This window comes from Bombina bombina, chromosome 2 (genome assembly GCF_027579735.1).
Source record: "Bombina bombina isolate aBomBom1 chromosome 2, aBomBom1.pri, whole genome shotgun sequence".
In the NCBI taxonomy this organism is placed as follows: Eukaryota; Metazoa; Chordata; class Amphibia; order Anura; family Bombinatoridae; genus Bombina; species Bombina bombina.
Window position 1 is genome coordinate 668,550,597 of NC_069500.1, and position 21,136 is coordinate 668,571,732.

Below are 21,136 nucleotides of genomic sequence, written 5' to 3' on the forward strand. Positions count from 1 at the left end.
CACAATTCCATACACAAATAATTAAAAACAGTTAATGTATTAGCAGTTTATATTACAACTTTACTTATTAGAGAATATCATTTCTTGCTTTGAGAACACCCTTTTTTTTGCTAACATGATTGCTACATGAAATATGATTGACATAACACGTAGACATACCTGCTACACTAACAGCTTTAAAGGGACATGAAACCCCAATTTTTTTTTTTTTTTTTCAAAAAGCTTTATTGAAGTGAATAAGTACAGAAATAACATATCCAGCAAAATATACAATAGGTACATAACCAAAAATATTTATAACATCAGCTTAGATACAAAACAATTTCACTTCACAGTGTGTTGAGCCCAAACGGCCGGATGGGCCGTTGGAGTGAGCATTTATAGATATAAATAATTTTTTCCAAACTTAGGTCATATCATCATAGCAACGCTTTGAAAGCAATATAGTCAGAAAAAGGAGAGGGCATCCGGATAGAAAAGGGAAGGAAAAGTAGGGTGATAAGAGAAAGAAGAAGGGGGAGAAAGAAAAAAATAAAAATAAAAAAAAATAAACACACATACAACATAGCAGCGGAGGACCAATCCAAGTAGGAGTGATCCTATGAGATTTAAATTGTGCCGTGCCACAGAGCCAGCATTATTTCATATGTGGTAAGGTTATGAGTTTTCAGGTAATGATACCTTTCGAGATATAGAACTTCCTCCACCTGGGTATACCATTCCTCTAAAGCAGGAGGGCTCTGAGATTTCCATTTCTTTGGGATTAATTTTTTTGCACTGGTAATCATTATTAGCAGAAGAGAGAGATGTGCCGCGCTTTGTGTTTTAGGTAAAGACAAAAATAACAAAATGTTGGGTGTGCTTGGGATATCTAAATTTAGAGTTTCCCCAATCTTTTTCATAACTCCCGACCAAAATGACAATATACATGGGCAACTCCACCAGATATGTAAAATTGATCCAACCTCCCCGCATCCCCTCCAGCATAGAGAGCTCAAAGTAAGGAATATCTTGTGGAGCCTCATAGGGGTAAGGTACCATCTACTCATGTATTTAATGTGTAGTTCCTGAATTGTTGATGATACTGATGACTTTTTAATTAGTCTGAAGGCCCTAAGCCAAGGTTCCGGTTCTAAGTCCAAACCTAGCTCATCTATCCATCGCTTTGTATATGTTGGTAATGCTTCAGAACCCTGGAGGATTAATGACTTGTACAATATGGATATCAAGTGCTTGGGCACAGCCTCCATTATGCAAATTTTTTCAAAATTTGAGAGTGTTCTACCTAGTTCTTGTCTGTGTTTATGACTTGTGATAAAGTGGTGTAATTGGCGATAATGTAACCAGCAGGAGAAGATTGTGGGTAGTGAGTTTGCGAGGTCTACTTGTGGTGCAATTTTCCCATCAACTATCATTCCAAAAACGGATCCCTCCTTAATTTTGTAAGGCGCAAGTTTATATATTCCTCTACTGTGATATGGGATTTCAGGGTTTTCCAGAGTGGGAGACAATGGGGAATGTCTAGTGGAAATATGCGTAGATGTGGCTATAGTCTTGTCCCATATATTGAGTGTCTCCTCTATCAGATGATATTTAACCACTGCAGGGGGGCGCTGTGAGGGCAGAATCCAGGCGAGAGTTCCCATATTGTTTAATTTAAAGATCTGTCTATCCAGATCTATCCATGCCTTAGTTGTTAGGTTTTGAGCCCATTCTGCAATTCTTTGTAAACCTACCGCCTGCTTATAAGAAGCTATATCTGGCAACCCCAGCCCCCCTCTATCTCTCGGAAGATACATAGTGCGTTTGGGTAATCTGGGTTTGGTGTTAGCCCAAACAAATTGTTCAATCAAGTTCTGCATCTGAGTAATATAGCTTTTAGGGAGTTCAATGGGTAAAGTTTGAAATAAATACAGTATACGAGGGAGAACATTCATCTTGATGACACCCGCTCTCCCCAGCCAAGAAATTGTCCCAGATCTCCAAGACGAGAGGTCAGCCATAATATCGTTCTTCAGGGGGATATAATTAAGTTTAAAAAGATCCAAAGAGTCAGAGGTCAGATAGATACCCAAGTATTTGAGCTTATGACTTGCTACAGTTATATTATAATTGCGCTGTAAGTGATGTACCACTTCCGGACTGGTGTTGATATTCAGCAGTTCGGATTTGCTAAGGTTAAGGGAGAAATTTGACACCTCCCCGTATGCCCTAATTTCCTTTAAAAGCTCTGGGACAGACTCTGAGGCGTTAGTTAGCGTATAGAGGATATCGTCCGCATATAAAGTCTGCTTGTGCTCTCTGTCCCCTATCACCATGCCTCGGATGCCTTGATTTATTCTCACTTTATGAGCCAAAACTTCAATGGTCAATGCAAAGAGCAATGGCGATAGGGGGCAGCCTTGCCTTGTACCATTGCTAATATTAAATGTTTCCGATAGAGTACCATCGATTCTTATTTTCGCGTTCGGATTTGAGTAAAGTGCTAAAACGGAGTTCACAAAGGGTATCCCGAACCCCATTTTCTCTAAGACTCGACGCAGAAAAGACCAACTGACCCTATCAAAAGCCTTCTCCGCGTCGGTGGAAAAGAGGACTAATGGGCATCCCGAGACCTTAGCGTGGTTGATTAATTGAGTGACTTTGATGGTATTGTCCCTAGCCTCACGGCCTGGGACAAAGCCCACCTGATCATTGCAGATTAAAGATGGTAGATACTTGTTGAGTCTGTTTGCCAGGATTTTTGCAAGTATTTTCATGTCAGAATTAATTAAAGATATGGGTCTAAAATAGCTTGGGGAGTCTGCAGTTTTTCCCGGTTTAGGTAAAACCGTGATATGAGCCTCTAGGAGGACATGGGATAAATTAGGATCATCACGGATGTCATTAAACAGGTCTAAGAGGGGACCAGCTAAAATATCCTTAAACTTTTTATAATACATTGATGAAAATCCATCAGGGCCTGGGCTTTTACCTCCTGGACTTCCCTTAATAGCCTCAAATAGTTCCTCCTCAGAAATTGGGGCATCCAATGCGTTGGACTCATCTTTAGTCAAAGAAGGGAGATCAATATCTCCCAGATATGAGTTAATTAGAGTTTCTTGTGCAAAAGCCTCTACTCTTCGAGAGGTCGTTGAAGTAGATTCATGTATATTATATAGGGAATGATAGTAATCGTGGAATTCCTTTGCAATTTGGTCACTGCTGCGAAGTAAGTGTCCATCTCTGGATATAATAGTGTGTATATATGTGCGAAGCTGTCTTTTCCTAAGGGTTCTCGCCAAGATTCTGCCCGGCTTATTGCCCCCCTCGTAGTAGTACTGTTTTAGATATAAAGCTTTCTTTTGGTGGGACTCTGCTAGATGCTTTTGAAAATCTAGTCTTGCTTGTTTTAATCGGTTTGTAGTTTCTATGCAGGTTGGGAGTTCTTTATGTTTAGCTTCTAGGGAGCTTAGTTTATGTTGGAGATCAAGGTATTTAGCCTTATATTGTCTGTTAAGAAGTGCCTTCTGTTTAATTAAAGCCCCCCTGATTACAGTTTTGTGGGCTTCCCAAATGATGGCCTTAGAGGAAGAAGGAAATGTGTTAGTGTCGAAGTATTCTCGGATTGTTTTCTGCAGGTCGGAGTAAAAAAGTGAATTATCTAAAAGGGTTTCATCCAGTCTCCAAGTGTTTTGAGTAATAGGGATGTCTGGCCATAAAATCGCGCAAGAGACCAGAGCGTGGTCAGACCAAGATATGTGACCTATGTCGCTATAATGTGTGATCGATAGACCGCAAGAGTCAGTATATATATGATCAATCCTGGAATAGCTATTGTGTGGGATAGAATAGAATGAATAATCTCTGGTGGTGGGGTGTAGGGTGCGCCAGACATCATGCAGAGCCAAATTTGCTAGAGTGTTGTTGACCTTATCTATTGTGGAGGATGGTGAGCAGGAGATCCCTTTGGAGGTGTCGACCAGCGGGTTTGCGACTATATTAAAATCGCCAGCTAGGTAGGTGATACCTCTAGTGTGTTCTAGTAGTAAGTCATGGATTCTATGAAAGAAAAGTTCTTGTTTCTGGCTAGGTGAGTAGACCGAGGCTAGTGTGATATAGTGCCCAAACAAAGTGCCCACCAAAATAATATAACGACCCTCAGGATCTCTCTCAATGTGTGTCAGAATGAATGGTACCGACTTGTGGAAAACTATCCCTACCCCTCCTTTTTTATTTTGTCCAGAAGCAAAGTAAGCTGTAGGGAACTGAATGTTGTGCCATCTGGCTTCTCTACCTCTCCTGAAATGAGTCTCCTACAATAAAATTATGTGGCTCTGCAGTTTGTGCAATTCTTTAAAGGCGATAGAGCGTTTGCTCGGGTCATTTAGGCCCTTTGCATTAATCGTGGTAAGATTAATGGAGTGGTCTCCAAATTTGCTGGTCTTATGTTGCATGGCGAAGGGGAAAAAAAAAAAACACAAGAAAGTGGGGAAGTATAGAAAAAGAGAGGAGGATGCTTAGGTATAGTAGTAGAGTAAAGACTAAGTGAGAATAAGTGCTATGTTAGATATGTAACCTTATAAAGAAGTACTCAGGTGATACTAGGGCTCGCAAGAGACACCAGCATTACCCGCAGGCATAAAAGAAATATGAATTTTCTAACAATCAAAGAACATAGAACTAGGGGAAAAGCCCCTACACTGACGTAAGTTATAAATAAAAGCTTATACATACTCGTAGTACATTTCAAGTAACATCATGGTGCAAACTATTATTTAACATATCCATTTATTTAATGGGACAGTGTTAACTTAATAAACTTAACGTGGGTGGGAATCATTGCTATGTACCGCCAATTTTAGTGCTAACAAGCCCACTCCAAAGTAAGTGATACTCTCATAACCGAAGGCAAACATCAACTCTGGAGTGAGGTGAAAATAGGATTTGCTAGCCCACTAAACATGTCTGAAAATATATCAATATTTTTACTTAACCTTGAGGATAATGCGGTGCAAATTGGCAGAATTTAAACTATATAACAGTTATCTATCAATATAGCGGGTAGTAATATGGCATACAGTACATTTGTAAGTGGCAGTCCAGTAATCCCAACAGTAAATACAGTAGGTTTTAAAAATCTATTGGACACAAGTTCCTTAGTATCAGGTATCAGCTCATACTTTACCCATTTATCTCCTCCTCAGGATGTTGTCTAGCGAAGCTAGTGGAGGGAGACCCATCTCCCCCAAGGGACCTGCCTAAGGCAGGCACTGGTATCAACAAATTTTCAAAAAAGGTCCTGTAGTCCATGCCGGGCCTGAAAATGGCCGTTTTATTGTTATTTGAGGCAATTATAGACACTGGGAAGCCCCATCTGTATATAACTTTGTTATTCCTCAGTACGGTGGTGATATGATTTAAGTCTCTGCGCTTTTGTAGAGTTATGGGTGATAAGTCTGTGAAGACCTGGATTTCTTCTCCTACATGGGTGATTGGATGTTTTTTCCTGGCTCCCTGAAGAACTGCCTCCTTGTCCTTGAAACTTAGGAATCGGACAATAATATCCCTTGGGGGGGCTTTGTTGGGTGGTTTAGGCCTGAGGGCTCTGTGTGCCCTTTCAATTGGGATATCCGGTGATGAAGGAGTGTCTTTGATGATTCTGAATAGCGCTTGAAGGTAGCCTTCTATGTTTTGTGGAGCAACCGCTTCTGTTACGCCCCGAAAACGCAGGTTATTTCTGCGTCCCCTGTTATCAATATCTTCCAACTTATCGTTAAGATACTGTAAATTATCCGCATGATTTTGGATATCAGTAGACTGTTGTTGTAAAGAGGATGTATTTTCTTTGGAAGTTTTTTCAATTGCCAAGACTCTTGTTTCCAGTGCAGCAAAATCTTTTCTCAGATCACCGTATAAACTCCTCATCTCATTCATGATTCCCTGTATATCAGTCTTAGATGAAAGGTGTGATATGTCCTCCTTAGTGAGAAACTGGGATTGCGGCATGTTCTCCATTGGGACAGAAGTAACTGAATTATCTTGGGAGCATGCCATATCAGCTGCAGCTGTACTTTTAGTAGAATCTATGGGCTTAAGATAGTGGCTCATAGATTTAGGAGCACTAATTGTATCTGGTCTGTTTGCTCTTTTATTAGGCATGCCCTGAAATATACTTGCCCAGTGGGGTTATGATTGTAGATTAGAAGATACACGGGATTCTATGCCTCTCCTTTGTGGAGTATCTCCACTGTATAGCTAGATTCAGATTCACAGTGTGGTCTGCAGGGGTTTAGAGAAATATTATAAAAAGGTCTCTAGTGGCAAAAAGTCCCTGGGGCCCAAACAGGAGGATGAGCTTTTAAGGTAGTTACTTAACTTGTGTGTTGCCCTTTAGAATATTCCCCTAAGGGAGCAGTAGTTATATTGTGTCTGCTATGAGGCCGTTATCACAGACCTGCGCCCCGGGGAGAGCAAATAGCTTAGTGCCCTGCGGTGAAAGTTTCAAGGATTATGCGGTAAACAGTTTCTTTTTTGAGAGCGGTGTTACCTGCGGTAAATCCCTTTGGCATGTACACTCCCTGCTTACCCTCATATACGGCTCCGGTAAAGCTGAGGTCTGGTGTCAGTCCGGGAGCGAGCAACCTATGCGATGCGCAGGCTTCTCTGCTTTCACTGTTGCAAGGCCTTTGGGAGCAGTTCCGGCAAGAGACGCCTAGGCCTTTAAGCGCTCCGCTAGTTAGAAGCCCTCTGTGGGATCCGATACTCTCCTGAAGCTTGTCTGTTGCAGCGGTATGAAGGCAATCGGCTGACAGGTCAGGATTCTAGATGCGAGTGGTCTGTAGTTGATGGGTATATCCCAGCTCCAAGATGAAGGCAGTATGCAGGGTCAGATGAGTCCTCCACGTGGGGACCCGACACTTGAGATTTTATGTCGGCGGCTCTCGATAAAAAGCTGATCTCCCAGCCACACAGCAGTTAAGGTCCCATATAAGCACCAAAGCGTTTGAGGTTATTAGTTAGGGTATTAATACTACATAAAGAGCTTTTTGTCAGATTAGGATGCAGGAGCCCTCCTAATGTGCGACCATCTTCCTGCGTGGTCAGGCTCCGCCCCCCATGAAACCCAAATTTTTTCTTTCATGATTTAGAAAGAGCATACAATTATAAACAACTTTCTAATTTACTTCTATTATCTATTTTGCTTCATTCTCTTGATATTCTTTGCTGAAAGGCATATCTAGATATGCTTAGTAGCTGCTGATTGGTAGCTGCACATAGATGGCTCCTGTGATTGGTTCACTGTGTGCATTGCTATTTCTTCATTAAAGTATATCTAAAGAATGAAGCAAATTAGGTAATAGAAGTAAATTGGAATGTTGTTTAAAATTATATTCTCTACCTTAATCATGAAAGAAAATGTTTGGGTATAGTGTCCCTTTAATTATCAGATTTGCTAAGGGTGGTGGATACGATTAAAAACATAAATTATGCTTACCTGATAATTTTCTTTTCTTCAGATGGAAAGAGTCCACAGCTGCATTCATTACTTTTGGGAAATAAGAACCTGGCCACCAGGAGGAGGCAAAGACACCCCAGCCAAAGGCTTAAATACTCCTCCCACTCCCCTCATCCCCCAGTCATTCTGCCAAGGAACAAGGAACAGTAGAAGAAATATCAGGGTGAAAAGGTGCCAGAAGAATAAAAATACAGACGCCCCACATAAAAAATACGGGTGGGGAGCTGTGGACTCTTTCCATCTGAAGAAAATAAAATTATCAGGTAAGCATAATTTATGTTTTTCTTCATAAATGGAAAGAGTCCACAGCTGCATTCATTACTTTTGGGAAAACAATACCCAAACTATAGAGGACACTGAATGCCAAGACTGGAGAGTACAAGAGGCGGCCCATTCTGAGGGCACCAGGCCTGAAACCACTACCCAACAAAACCCTGCTTCGTCCGAAGCCGAGAACATTGAAGGAAAAATCCCCAAGGACACTGACCCACAGATAGTCCGGAAGCCTAGCTAGAGACCGCAAAATCAGACTCAACTGAGCCCACAGTCCTCCAGGAGACACCGTCACCCCCCAACCACACACCCCTTACTAGCAAAGATAACACCAGCCCAAAACTCCCAAAGGGACAGGGCAAGAAAAAAAATCAAAGGACACCACAAAATTCCATAAAGTAAGACCCCCAGAATGAGCCCAGCTCATAAAGACCCAAATGGGTCCATGACAAATAAGGGTAGGCAATGCCCAGACCAACAATAACCCAAGATCTAGGACCGGGCATCTGAACAGCGATCCTTACTCTCAATGTCGAGTGGAAGCACCGAAACGACAAATAAAGACCTATCCTGAAGTCGTCAGCCCTTAGAATACTGAAGTATTCAACATAAATACGTGTAGCAGGCCCAGACGAGGTAAACTCCGGGTCAAGAACATGCAGCTGTCATCAGGACGACCCAAGAGAGAATACTTACTAGGAAGTAAAATGCGACTAAACAAGATATCGGATTGTAAAAACTGCAAGCCAGAGGGCACCCTCCTAGCCAATCCCAGCCGCCAAAGGTCCCAAAAGGGGAGAAGCATAGAACCTCAACTAGGCCCATTATACCCCCAAGGAATAACAATCTCAGGAACTACTCCCAGTCGGGCCAGCCCAAGCATCAGTAGGTCGAAAAATAGGGGAACAGAAGAACCCCGATACCCGCTCACAAAAGAGCGGAAAAAAATGGCTCAGTCATTCCACAGAGCCCAGGAACCCCCCAAAACTCCATAAAGACAGTCAACAGGGCCAAAGACCCAGAAGAGTCTAACAAAGGCCCATCTCGATGCGTAGCCAGCAAGACTCCAGATAGAACAGAATAACCCAGAGAGCATGCCTCTCTCCAAATAGGTTAAACCCTCTGTTCCATCCCCTGAATCTAGGAAAAGTCCTAAAACAAGGCCTCCATAGGCCATCAGGTTACTTCAGCAAACCGTCCAGGGTAAACCGAGCGTAGGCAAAGTCAAAGAGTAGCTGTCCTCAGGAAATCTGGCCAACCATGACCAGATCTACTACCAGACTAAAGGTTATAGCCCAAATTCCAGGAACAGGAGAACCCCGAACCCGCCCTAGATCCTGAAAAGACCGGTAACAACTCGCAACAGAATCCACAAGAGAAAACGCTGAGCAAAAGCCTCAGCAACTGAAAGAACCAGGGCGATGATAGGTTCGAATCCCCAATTGTTTAAAACAAACAATATCCCAGAAATTTAAACACCCCATCTGATATAGAAAACAAACCCACAGGGAGATATTAATGTAATCTTCGGGTTCTGCTGGATAACGAGAACACCTCGCAAGTCCCGACCCAAGGAAGACACCACCCCATGCTGAAGTCCAACGCTCCAAAGGATCTAAGGCACCTCGAACCAAGACACTAGAGCCCATAGGCATTCGACTGCCACAAGACGTTCAAAGCAAGGGAATACCACAAGGACAAGGTTACTCAATCAAAATCTAGTCTCCACCTCACCATACGAGACAGAGGAGTACCTAAAACCAAGGATGCGGAACATCCCCAGGTCCAGGAAAAATCCTAAGCAGAGTCCAAAAGAACTCTCTCGAAAGGAAATTCAGGTCCCCAAAGGAGACCCAACTCACATGGAGGAATAGACAAAATCCAAAGGGTCTCAAAGAAGGGCCAGGGCCCCATAAGGAGACCTAACCCACATGGAGAAGTCTAAGGACTCACTGACAAGAGAACCACAGAAGGAACGCGTCCAACAGGACAATTCCTAGAACCTCCGAAAGGCCAAACCACCTTAAACCAGTGGTAAGGAGGCGCTAAACCCCCAATCCTCCCACAGGAGAAAGAATACTCTAGGTCCCAAGAGAATCGGAAGCAAAAGGAGTGATGCAGCGGAACGCCACTGACCCCGTCAACTAACTTGAAGGCTCAATAAGCACTGAAACAATCCTTCCAGCCTCGCGGACCCACGAGTCCTTGTTAGAATGCTTAGCTAAAACTTGTAAAATAAAAACAAGAAACACAATAATAAAGTGACCACTCTGCGCCTCAAACGCACCAGCAAGGCAGAACAGGCGCCATGTGTCTGAACAAGCCACGAGACAGAAGATCTGAACCCAAGCAGGACCAGCCTGCAGACAGGGCCATAACTGTCAAGCTGCCTAAATCCTCCCTCAGAGGGGAAGAGAAAAACAGACAAAACATAGGACTAACATGTCCCTTAACAAACTTCCACAAAAGAATCGATCCAAAAAAAGTTCCCAAAGGAAACATATAATCAAAAATGGTAAAAAAAAAGTCATCCTAACCAGATAAAAGAAAATATAAGGCAACCGTAGGTAAACGCCCAAGAAGGAACAGGCATACCCGCAGGACCAGCCAAACGAAACCCTGATCTTCCAACAAAAACTGGGAAAGATCTCAATAACCGACATTCAGGAGATTAAATCATACCCTCATGTCTAATGAGGTGAGCCATTCGAAGTAGAATACTGTGGATTCCCGTATCCGTTAAGGATAGGATCCTCTAGCAACTCAAAAACGTGGCTGAGTAAAACACGAAGGCGCGCTATTCTGTAACGAAAGGCACAACACTCGGACAGCTACACCCGTAGGGAACTGTATAGGCCCACCCAAGGCCGGGAGACACGAGCACAAATGCAAATAAACGTCTGGACTTTGCAGACGCACAATCGCCAAAAATATGTGAAAGCGAAAACGAGCTGCAACCTCCGGGGGGGGGGGGGGGGGGTCACAAGCCGCCCTGTAAGGAGGGATAAACATAATCTGGGTTACCCGCATGTGTAGTAGTAGGGAGCGGTAGGGATTTCCCGAACCCGAGGAACAAGGCGCTCTAATATGGCATATCGGACATAACTGATTGACCTGTGTCAACGGGGCCAATTTGCATTCTTCACAAGTCGAAGAATCTGAATCTGAAATTTGAACAGCATCAGAATCCTCCATAACTAGATAGAAAACGACTCCTGACACCCACAATGGCTGGGGCACTCACCACCTCCTAGGAACCAGACACTAGCAGACCAGAATTTTTTCAGTCACCACACGGTCAGGAATGCGGAAATAGAAGACCGGAACGTAAACACATCCAGTCACAAGATGAACCGTATAGTTCAAAAAAAGCGTGCCCAACCATAAGGTCGCGTCACTTCTAAGGGCCTATATGTTCTAAGCCGAGAGCCCAGTTAACACTAAGCAGATTGAATCACATAACAAACATGATTAAACCCCCCCCCCCCACGTTCAATAATCCCACTCAGGAAATATTAACCCTCGATTCCAAGATACCAAAGGAGCCTCACTGAGGCCATATATTTTTATATACTTAATAAGTCCTGCAAGATAGTACCTTACGGGAAGCAAATAAGCTGCAGTACCTTCAAATGAAGTAAAATGAAATGATCTTACCGGAATCTACGCCATGGAACAGGAACACGGCCCTTCAAGTGTGACGAATAGTAGCAGCGCCTCTGCCATGGACTTGAGAGAAGAAAGCAGGCAGCGAAGTGAAGTTCGACAACGCCGATTGCTTGTGGAGCTGTTAATATGAGTCGGGATGGTTTCGCAGAAAGACACTCCCTGCATCTCCAGACTCTAACTTTCATTCTAACTTCCCATGTCGAAGAGTACTACCCTCCATAAGAGGACAAAACAAACTTCTGACACTTCTCTGCCAACCTCCTGGGACGAAAGGCAAAGAATGACTGGGGGATGAGGGGAGTGGGAGGAGTATTTAAGCCTTTGGCTGGGGTGTCTTTGCCTCCTCCTGGTGGCCAGGTTCTTATTTCCCAAAAGTAATGAATGCAGCTGTGGACTCTTTCCATTTATGAAGAAAAGGAGAAGTTTATTGGGCAACATCTTAAAGAGAAGCACCTGTCACATATGCTGTGTGGTTCTCTGTGATGACTGCAGAAAACATGTTGAGATATGTGCATATCCAAAAAAGGGCCAATTAAGTAAAAATAGTTTGCATAAAAAATTGTTTGAAAATTGCTGGCAAGCATTTTAAAATATTTTTCATAAATAAGCAAAATTAGTTACATGGCTATGCAGTCTGCAGTAGTCTGATTTACCCCATTTTATCAGTGTTTAGCATCAGAAACACAGGCATTTTATTTCAACAGCAGCTTATTTTGCTTCTAGGCATGCTCAAGCAGATGAGTGTTAAAGTCTTGCATTCTACCAAATCAAAGGTGGATATAGATACACCCATAGAAGGAATTGTGTGGGGGAGTTAGAGCTGTACAATTTGGAAACTTAAAAGAAAGGGTTAATGGTGAGGCACTGTAGTATAAATTTGCAGGTAAAGTAATTAATGTACATATTATATTTTGTCTCTATCCCAACTTGTTTTATGTCCCTTTAATGCCTTATTTGAAAATTGAAGATAGGTAATTTATGCTTACCTGATAAATGTATTTCTTTCTTGACAAGATGAGTCCACGGATCATCTAATTACTATTGGGGAACACCACCCCTGCCCAGCAGGAGGCGGCAAAGAGCACCACAGCAAAGCTGCCAAACATCACTTCCACTCCCTCCAACCCCAGTCATGCGACCGAAGTAAAGGAGAGAAAGGAAGCAACAAGGTGCAGAGGTGTCTGAAGTTTATAACATACCAACAACCTGTCTAAAGAACAGGGCGGGCCGTGGACTCATCGTGTCAAGAAATTTAGCAGGTAAGCATAAATTTTGTTTTCTTTCAAATGACACGATGAGTCCACGGATCATCTAATTACTATTGGGAATAAATACCCAAGCTAGAGTACACAGATGATAAGGGACAGGGAACCTAAACGGAAGGCACCACTGCTTGAAGAACCTTTCTCCCAAAAGCGGCCTCAGCCGAGGCAAAAGTGTCAAATTTGTAGAATTTTTAAAAAGTGTGAAGAGAGGACCAAGCTGTAGCCTTGCAAATCAGTTCCACAGAAGCTTCATTTTTGAATGCCCAGGAAGAGGAAACAGCCCTCATAGAATGAGCCATAACTCTCTCAGGAGGCTGCTGTCCAGCAGTTTCATAGGCAAAGCGAATAATACTCTTCAGCCACAAAGAAAAAGAAGTAGCCGTAGCTTTCTGTCCCTTACGTTTCCCAGAAAATACCACAAACAGAGCAGAAGACTGACGAAAATCCTTAGTCGCCTGTAAATAGAACTTTAGTGCACGAACCACGTCCAGATTGTACAGAAGCCGTTCCTTCTGAGAAGAAGGATTAGGACACAAGGAAGCAATAACAATCTCCTGATTAATGTTCCGGTCAGAAACTACTTTAGGGAGAAACCCTAACTTGGTACGTAAAACTACCTTATCCGAATGAAAAATAAGGTAAGGAGACTCATACTGTAATGCAGAGAGCTCTGACACTCTACAAGTCGATGAAATAGCAACAAGAAACAAAACTTTCCAAGATAACAACTTAATATCTAAGGAATGCATAGGCTCAAACGGAGCCACTTGAAGAACCTTAAGAACTAAATTAAGTAACTGGTTTGAACACAAGCCTGATCCTGACCAAGGCCTGACAAGACGATTGTACGTCTGGTGCATCTGCCAGACGTTTATGTAACAAAATAGACAAGGCAGATATTTGACCCTTTAGGGAACTTGCCGATAACCCATTTTCCAAACCTTCTTGGAGAAAGGACAGAATTCTAGGAATCCTAACTCTACTCCAAGCGTAGCCCTTGGATTCACACCAATACAGATATGTACGCCATATCTTATGGTAAATCTTTCTAGTCAAAGGTTTACGAGCCTGATTCTTGGATAAAATTAAGTGTTCAATCTCCAAGCAGTCAGCTTCAGAGAAACTAGATTTGGATGAAGGAAGGGCCCTTGAAGTAGAAGGTCCTTCCTCAACGGAAATCTCCAAAGTGGACAAGATGACATGTCCACCAGATCTGCATACCAAATCCTGCGAGGCCACGCCGGTGCAATGAGGATCACCGACGCCCTCTCCTGCTTGATTCGAGCAATGACCCGAGGTAGAAGAGCGAACAGAGGAAATAGGTATGCAAGACTGAAATTTCAAGGTACTGCCAGGGTGTCTTTCAGTACAGCCTGAGGGTCCCTTGACCTCGGCCCGTACCTTGGAAGCTTGGAATTCTGTCAAAATGCCATGAGATCCAATTCCGGCTGACCCCTTTTGAGAATCAGGCTGGAAAACGCTTCCGGATGGAGTTCCCACTCCCCCGGGTGAAAAGTCTACCTGCTCAGGAAGTCCGCTTCCCAGTTGTCCACTCCTGGGATGTGGATCGCTGACAGACAGCAATTCTGGGTCTCCGCCCACCGAATTGTCATGGCCAAGGAACTCTGCGTTCCTCCCTGATGGTTAATGTAAGCCACAGAAGTTATGTTGTCCGACTGGAACCTGATGAACCGGGCCGAGGCTAAATGAGACAAGGCCAGAAGAGCATTGAAGATTGCTCTCAGCTCCAGAATGTTTATGGGCAGAACAGACTCCGACTGAGTCCAAGTTCCCTGAGCCTTTAAAGAGCCCCAGACTGCTCCCCATCTCAGAAGACTGGCGTCTGTTGTCACAATCACCCAAGAGGGTCTGCAAAAGCAGGTTCCTGGGAGAGATGATCCTGAGACAACCACCAAAGAAGAGAATCCCTTGTCTCCTGCTCTAGCTGTATTCGTAGAGACAGATCCGCATAATCTCCGTTCCCCTGACTGAGCATGTTTAACTGTAGAGGTCCTAGGTGGAAACGGGCGAACGTGATGATGCCATTACCATCAGACCGATTACCTCCATGCACTGAGCCACTGATGGCCTGGGAGAGGACTGATACGCTAGGCAAGAATTGAAAATCTTTGATTTCCCTGACTTCTGTCAGAAAAATCTTCATTGATAAGGAATCTATTATGGTTCCCAAGAAAATTACCCTTGTATTTGGAACTCTTTTTCAAATTTACCTTCCATCCGTGAGACCGCAGGAAAGATAACAACATTTCCGTTTGGGATCTTGCTTGTTGAAAGGATGGCGCCTGGACCAGAATGTCATCCAGATAAGGCGCCACTGCAATGCCTCGCAATCGGAGCACCGCCAACAGGGATCCCAGAATCTTTGAGAAAATTCTGGGTTCCGTGGCAAGGCTGAATAAAAGAGCCAAGAACTGGAAGTGTTTGTCTAGAAATGAACTTGTGATGGTCCCTGTGGATGGGAACATGCAGGTACGCGTCCTTTAAATCCATGGTTGTCATAAATTGGCCCTCTTGGATCAAAGGAAGAATGGAACGAATAGTTTCCATCTTGAAGAAGGACGGTACTCTGAGGAATTTGTTCAGACTCTTGAGGTCTAAAATTGGTCTGAAGGTTCCCTCCTTTTTGGGAACCACAAACAAATTGGAATAGAACCCCAGACCCCGTTCCTGCATCGGAACAGGAACTATCAATCCCAGGTCGGAGAGGTCCTGTACACATTGTAAGAGTGCCTCTCTTTTTGTCTGGTCTACAGATAATCTTGAAACCTGCCCTTGGGAGGAAAGTACTTGAACTCTAGCTTGTATCCCTGAGACACGATGTCCACCACCCCGGGATCCTGAACATCTCAAACCCAAGCCTGAGTGAAGAAGGAAAGTCTGCCCCCCACAAGATCCGGTCCCGGATTGGGGGCAGGCCCTTCATGCTGTCTTTGAGTCAATAGCAGGCTTTTTGGATTGTTTTCCCTTGTTCCAAGACTGACTGGGTCTCCAGGAAGGTTTGGACTGCTCCTGCTTGGAGGAGTGAGTGGAATGATTTCCCTTGAAATTTTGAAAGGAACTAAAATTACTCTGATGTCCCTTTTGTTGTTTCTCTTATACAGAGGGAGGGAATGGCCCTTTCCTCCCATAATGTCAGAAATTATTTCTGTCAAACCCGGTCCAAACAAGGTCTTTCCCTTGTAAGGAACCGCCAAAAGTTTAGACTTAGATGACACATCCGCAGACCAAGATTTTAACCATAAAGCTCTGCAGGCTAACACAGCAAAACCCGAAATCTTTGCTCCAAGTTTAATAACCTGTAGGGAAGCATCTGTAATGAAGAAATTGGCCAACTTAAGGGCCTTTATCCTATCTTTGATCTCCTCAAGGGGAGTGTCTATCCTAATAGAATCAGACAACACATCAAACCAGTATGCCGCCGCATTAGTGACGGTAGCAATGCACACTGCAGGTTGCCATTGTAAACCCTGGTGTACATACATCTTTTTGAGTAACCCCTACAATTTTTTGTCCATAAGATCCTTAAAAGCACAACTATCCTCTATGGGAATAGTAGTCCTCTTAACCAGAGTGGAAATTGCCCCTTCCACCTTGGGTACTGTTTGCCAAGACTCCTTGATAGAGTCAGCTATGGGAAACATCTTCTGGGGGATGGAGAAAAAGGCATACCCGGTCTCTCCCATTCCTTAGCAATGATCTCAGTAGCTCAATCTGGTACAGGAAAAACCTCCACCATGGAAGGTACATCAAAATATTTGTTTAGCTTACTGGATTTTGTATGTCATCCAGAGTAGCTAAAACCTCCATAAGTAACAGACGGAGGTGTTCTAGCTTAAACCTGAAAGATACAACTTCAGTATCCGCAGGAGGAATTACACAGAATCTTAGATTTTACCCTCAGATGCTACCGAAGTATCCTCCTCCTCAGGCTTCTGGGAGGGGGCATTCGAAATAGCAACAACCTTATCAGTGACCTCACTTACGGAATGATTATTTTTTCCTCATGCGCTTTCCCTGCAGCATGGGAAAAGCAGATAATGCATCAGAAACCGCAGAGGACATGAGAAGCACGATGTCTTGCAACGTAACTCCAGGAGGAGTTCGAGAGGAAGCACAGGGCACTGCATGTGTGGGCGATACAAGTTGGGACGCCGGAGGAGAAAGCTGCGCAATATATTGACCATTGTCATTAGACTCCTGAACAGCATTCGCCTTAGACAATGTTGGCTCTGAAAAAAGTCTATACCTATAATTTAAAGTTCTCTCAATACATGAGGAACAGAAAGGGATTGGTGGTTCCACATTGGCATTAAAACAAAGAACAAGTGAATTTTTGCAGGGCCTCTTGGTCCATTCTGTTTTAAAAATTAAAGGGACAGTCTACACCAGAATTTTTATTGTTTTAAAAGATAGATAATCCCTTTATTACCCATTTCACACTTTTGCATAACCAACACAGTTATAATAATATACTTTTAACCTCTGTGATTATCTTGTATCTAAGCCTCTGCAGACTGCCCCTTTTTTCAGTTCTTTTGACAGACTTGCAGTCTAGCCAATCAGTGCCTGCTCCCAGATAACTTCTCGTGCACGAGCACAGTGTTATCTATATGAAATACGTGAACTAACACCCTCTAGTGGTGAAAAACTGTTAAAATGCAATCTGAAAGAGGTGGGCTTCAAGGTCTAATAAATTAGCATATGAACCTCCTAGGTTAAGCTTTCAACTAAGAATACCAAGAGAACAAAGCAAAATTGGTGCTAAAAGTAAATTGGAAAATTGTTTAAAATTACATGCTCTATCTGAATCATGAAAGTTTATTTTGGCCTAGACTGTCCCTTTAAAACAGAAAAAACGTTACTGTCTCTTTAAATTTTAAAACATAACTTTTTATTTCTTTTTGTAGTAAGAACTAAATAGTGCTACACAAGTACTGTTGACCTCTACACCTCAGCTTAGCTTTGCTGAGGTGCCTACCTGCCCTGCTGACACCGGCTAGAATTCCCCTCAGCAAAAGATCCAGAACTCTGCCTGCACAACTATGAAACACTGTCCGGTCCTAAAAACGCATGCCTTGAGCCTAAATATGCGTTATCCTGACAGACTGCTAATCCGATCACCGGAAGTGAAAGCAAAAGTGGCGCGAAACACAAAATGCCGCCTCAGCTCCGCCCATCGTGGGCGTCTGAAAATATGCAGACCGAGAGATTAATTTTTTAAAGTCAAGCCGCCAGGAGCAGTGAAACCACATTAAAACTGAGCCTTATTTTCCTCAGCCCCAGTGCCTGCATAATACACTGCCTACATAAGTCTCCTCAAATATACAGGAAAATATAAGTGTCCCATAATGAATAAAGTGCCCAAACTTTTTCTGAGTCCTTTTTATTTTACTAGCCCCATAAAAAATAAAGTTAGCACTTACCTCATAAATCTGCCAGGCAACAAGGCTCAGCTCACTAGGTTTGAGAGGTCTTCTCCCTCAGATGGACCTGTGGAAAAAGAGATAAAGACTGAGTAATCTTACTCAGGCTTTCAGAATTAGGGCAGCATAAACTACATGGGAGGCGCAGTGAGAATTATGTCCCACCAGTTCCCATTGCTCTAAAGCCACCACTGCTCTACTGAATAGAATGATATGGACTACGGCTACATCCTAGAACAAAGTAGCACAATCTTGCACTAATTAAAAAAATAATAAAATCTTACTGGAAGAATCTTTTACTAACACCTAACTTTACCACTTCCTTGCTCTAACCTAGGCAAAGAGAATGACTTGGGTTGGAGGGAGGGGAGGTGATGTTTGGCAGCTTTGCTGTGGTGCTCTTTGTCGCCTCCTGCTGGGCAGGGGTGGTGTTAACCAATAGTAATTAGATGATCCGTGGACTCATCGTGTCATTAGAAAGAAATACTGCCATAAAAAGGGCATTTTGAGGGCAGTTTTTTTAGATCGTTTTTTTTTGGAGGTGGGGGGGTTAATGTTAGAGGGTTGTAGGATTTTTTTTAAGAAAAAGAGCTTGATCACTTTAGGGCAATGCCCTACAAAAGGCCCTTTTAGGGGCCATATGTAGTTTAGTTTTAGAATGTTTTTTTTTTTTTTTTGGGGTGTTCTTTTTATTTTGGGGTTCTAGAATAGACATAATTCTTTTTTTTATTTTTGATAATTATTTTTTGTAAGGTTAGGTTTTTTTTTGTTTTTTTTTTGTAATGTTAGTCCCCCCCCCCCCAACGTGTTAGGCATATTGTGGAGCATATTGATAGATTTTTTAGAGGGATGTGGGTCTGATCCTGCAGTCATGATACATATTGGTACTAATGAAGGAATCAGCGAGATATGGAAAATCCTAAAAAAAATGACTTCAGGGAGTTAGGTAGCAAGCTTAAAGCAAGGACCTCCAAAGTAATATTTTCTGAGATATTACCAGTGCCATGTGCTAACTCAGTAAGGCAGAAGGAGCTAAGGTCTGTTAATTCATGATTAAAAACATGGTGTAAAAATGAAGGGTTTGACTTTTTAGAGCACTGGGCTGACTTTTCACTTGGGTACAGTTTGTACAGTAAGGATAGATTGCACCTGAATGACATGGGTGCAGGTGTGTTGGAGGAAAAGGATGGTAGCACGTTTAAAGAATCTTTTAAACTTGGCAAAGGGGGGAGGGTCAGTTAGAACACAATAGAACAGAGAGAGATCAGTCTGTGAATATGTCACTCCTATAATATCTCAAGGAAGGAATGACTTAAGAAATGTCACATTAGAAAGTAAAGGAAAGCGCACCAAGTAGCAGCAGAAAGTATATGAAAATTAAATGTATGACAACAAATGCAAGAAGCATGACAGGTAAAATGGGGGAGCTGGAGCTCTTAGTTGCAGAAGAGGTCTATGATGTTATCAGTATAACTGAAACTTGGTGGGATAATTTACATGACTGGGCAGTTAACTTAGAGGGGTATAATTTATTTAGGAGGGACAGGAATAATAAAAGGGGTGGAGGAATCTGCATGTATATTAAACCTAACCTTAAACCTACAATAAGGAAGATATTTATGATACAGGTGACAATGTAGAGACCCTGTGGGTTGAAATAAGAGTGGTGGGAAAATCCTAAAAAAATATTATTTGGAACATGCTACAAGCCCCCCAACATTAGTGACCTGGAGGAAACTCAACTACTAACGCAAATAGGTAAGAGTGCTAATAACAGTGCTGTAATTATGGGAGATTTTAACTACCCTGATATAAACTGGGCCAATGAAATTAGTAATTCAGCTAATAGGGATAGTTTTTTAAATGTTCTCAGGGATAAGTTAGTGTCATGTGTTAAGAGAAATTAGGAAAAAACGTAGGGCATTTAAATTATTCAAAGAAAATAGTACAGACTCAACATACCATATTTATAAGGAATGTAACAAAGCGTGCAAAAAAGCAATCAAATTAGACAAAATTGAAAATGAAAAATAAATGGCAAAGTCTAAGTTCTAAGTCTAACCCTAAAAGGTTCTTTAAGTACATAAATAGCAAAAAATCTAAGAAAGGACAATATAGGTACATTAAAATGCGTGGAGGGTAGCATGGTTAACAGTGACAGGAAGAAGGCTGAGGTACTAACACAGTTTTTTTTTCTTCACTATACACAAGAGAGGAACCAATGGACGATACTTTGGAACAAACTAGAACATGCCAGCCCATACCATTAACTGGGTTATGTATAGAGGATTTCAGGAAAAAACTGGATAATATTAAGGTAAATAAAACTCCAGGCCCAGATGGAATACACCCAAGGGTGTTAAGGGAACTTAGTAGTGTTATAGACAAACCTCTACTCTTAATTTTTCAAGACTCATTATCCTCAGACATGGTACCCCAGGATGGGCATAAAGCAGATGTGGTGCCACTCTTCAAAAAGGGAATCAGGGATGAACCAGGAAGCTATAGACCAGTTAGTCTGACATCAATAGTGGGAAAGATATTTGAAGGGATTATATTGATGAGCACATTCGTGTAAACAAGATTAGGAGTTCAAATCAGCATGGTTTTATGAGAAATAGATCATGTCAAACTAATCTAATTGGATTCTATGAGGAAGTAAAAATATAGATAAAGGGGAATCAGTTGATGTGATGTACTTAGATTTTGCAAAGGCATTTGATACAGTGCCACATGAGAGATTAATGCACAAAATTAAGGGACTGGGAATAGCTGAAAATGTTAGCTCATGGATAAATAACTGGATAAAAGATAGGGAGCAACGAGTAGTAGTGAATGGATCATACTCAGATTGGACAAAGGTAATCAATGGAGTCCCCCAGGGATCAGTACTAAGTTAAGTAATTAGGTCAGAGCAAGACGAACTTTCGTTACAAAGGGATCTGCAAAAATTAGAAGTATGGGCAGGTAAATGGAAAATGAGATTT

At 42.5% G+C, this 21,136-nt stretch overlaps 1 protein-coding gene across 1 annotated transcript in view; it reads right to left on the reverse strand.

Moving 5' to 3' along the window:
• The window catches only part of BRAT1 (BRCA1 associated ATM activator 1), an 85,965-nt gene that overhangs the window by 44,609 nt on the left and 20,220 nt on the right, over nucleotides 1-21,136 (reverse strand). The gene's annotated exons all lie outside the window — the stretch shown is intronic.